Here is a 2,606-nt window from a genome sequence, read left to right as displayed (position 1 = left end):
ACATCTCATGACCACTGACTGCTGAAAGTTCTGAAAAGGGTTTTGTTTTGTTAAAATGCACATTTGAGGGAGATTCACTCCCCTGTCTTATGAGTAAAAAAAAGACTTCACTAGGTGACCTAAATGAAACTTAGTGGAGAAAAGTTGCCATGTTTGGACAGAGATAAATGATATTCACGTTGTATGGTTTTAATATACTAGTACATTCTAGAATGCAAAAGGATTAATTTAAACTCTACAATTTACATCAATATTTTGAATATGTAAATTTTTTATGGGAGACTGTATTACATTTTGCTGAAATTAGAACAAAGTAAAGAGAAAGGGCAAGAAAGCAACATTGCTGATCTCTCTAGTATGAAAGATTTGGAGGGAGTGTGGCAATATATATATAAATGAAAAAATGTAATTGTGTTCATCATATTTAAAAATAGAATATATGGCCGGGCACAGTGGCTCACGCCTGTAATCCCAGCTCTTTGGGAGGCCAAGGCAGGTGGATCACCTGAGGTCAGGAGTTCGAGATCAGCCTGACCAACATGGAGAAACCCCCTCTTTACTAAAAATACAAAATTAGCCAGGCGTGGTGGCACATGCCTGTAATCCCAGCTATGCGGGAGGCTGAGGCAGGAGAATAGCTTGAACCTGGGAGGCGGAGGCTGTGGTAAGCTGAGATAGTGCCACTGCACTCCAGCCTGGGCTCCGTCTCAAAAAAAGAATATACTAGAGAACTGTGATATAATAGTACTCTGTTAATGTAAAAAATAAAGCAAGTGTAATTCTTTTAGAATATAAAATTTGAGCATTCCCTGCTGAGCAGTTCCCAAATTAAGTACAAGGAATATTTATTCATTTTCTGCCATATACTGTATGTAACAGGGAATACCTTGCTAAAACGATAAATACTTAGGATATAGTGGTAATGGCTTTCACATTTTTATAACACGACTCACTACACGCCATTCTTGTAGCTGCCCACTCTTAGAACCTTTGTTGCCTAATATTGAGGAAGCGGCTTTAATTTCTTCCATTTGGCAGTGTATGTCTATAGTGGAGCATGAAATTGTCTATGCATTGCTATTGCCTGCTGAAGTTTCTCTTCCTTGGCTCTTCTACAGTGGCAAATTGTTCTCTTTTCCATGAAGCTACTGAGAACATAGTTTATTTCCATTTTTCCCTCCACGAAGTCTTCCGCAATATTATCAGGTTCTTCCCCAGTTTCATGTGCAGCTACTTGCAATCTTGCCTGTAGGGCACTTGCACTACAGCTCTCACTAAGTTCATGCTGCCTTTGCATCTTCTTTTCAAAAGCAGACTTCATTTGTTTAAGTAATTCATACTTATCTAAAACAGTTTACCTTTTGGCTCCCAAGCTGGGCTCCAAAAGGAGATTTTTTTCTTGCTAGTTCCTCAATACTTTTTACTAAGTCATCTTTGTCAGTAATAATTTGTTTTAGTTGAGACAAAGTCAGAAACTGTTCTAGTAATACCTCCTCTTGTTCATTCATATCTGTGAGTCGTGACACACTTAGTTCTGAGAGTTCTGGAAATGCATCAGAGACATCTGGCATCTTGTAACCAAAACCATTTTGGCTTGTCAATATTGAAGCATCTGTTGTGGAAATGGATAACGGCAGATTTGAAAGGACGCCAAATGAAGGAGCGACGGGCTTGGCTGTGGTATGACTTGTTGCTGAAGAAGAAACAGTATTAGCAACAGATAAAGAAGTGATACTCCTCTTTGCTTCTTCTGGGGGATATGGAGGAAGAAATGGAAAACCTTGAGAAGCATAAGGAGGCATCCCACTTGGGTTACTGTATAGGTAAGGAAATGCTGTTGCAGTAGGAGCTAAAACTGGAGGATTCTTCCAAAACTCATCCAACAGACTGAATAATTTTTCCAAGATTTGAGTGCATTGTAAAATTGTTTGCTAATGGAGAAGTAACATACACTCCTTGTTTATCCATTAAGTGATGTCGTATTGGTGGAAAAACACTGATCACTGGTTTTTCCTGAGGAAATTGTGGAGGAAGCAATATATGTTAATTGTCAGGTTGTTTATGGTGAATGGCAATCTGTATTCCACATCTTTCTGTATTTTAGCTATACTGGAGTGTGAGTTCCGGAGGGACTCCATCAGGCGTTTCTTCTGCTGCTGGAGACTGGTAAGGCCACCGGGAACCCGGCTGCGGAGGAGGAGGCGCTCTTTGTCAGGTCCTCGGGCTGAGGCTCTGGAAGGCTCTGGCCTGCTTCTCCCAGCAGCTCGTCCCAGCGGTTCTCCTGCGACGGAGGACCGGGCTGGGACGTCCGTGGCCCAAGCGCTGGAGACCGCGTCTTCTCTAAGCCAGCCCTGCCTGCGCTTCCCGGGTTCTGGAGGACATGTTACGAACGGCGGGCAGCTGGAGAGGGTATCTTGCTGCCCAGAACAGGCAGTCCCACCTTCACCACCCAGATGCCCAAGCCGGCCAGTCAGGCAGCCTGATCACCCAGTGCTCCACCACCCGTGGAGGACTCTTTCAAAAAGCATGGGTGCAATGTCATTATCACACCTTTAGAAAACCTAACAATAATCAATAATTATCAAATAGCCACGTAATATGAAGTA

General features: G+C 42.4%; 1 pseudogene; it reads right to left on the bottom strand.

Moving 5' to 3' along the window:
* Positions 1-1,045: 1,045 nt before the first annotated feature.
* On the bottom strand, positions 1,046-2,084 carry LOC100452321 (vacuolar protein sorting-associated protein 37A-like; annotated as a pseudogene).
* Between the last annotated feature and the right edge of the window lie 522 nt (positions 2,085-2,606).

The sequence above is a fragment of the Pongo abelii genome, chromosome 4 (assembly GCF_028885655.2).
Source record: "Pongo abelii isolate AG06213 chromosome 4, NHGRI_mPonAbe1-v2.0_pri, whole genome shotgun sequence".
NCBI classification, from domain to species: Eukaryota; Metazoa; Chordata; class Mammalia; order Primates; family Hominidae; genus Pongo; species Pongo abelii.
The sequence above is the reverse complement of the archived record's forward strand: the minus strand, read 5'-3'. Positions and strand labels throughout refer to the sequence as shown.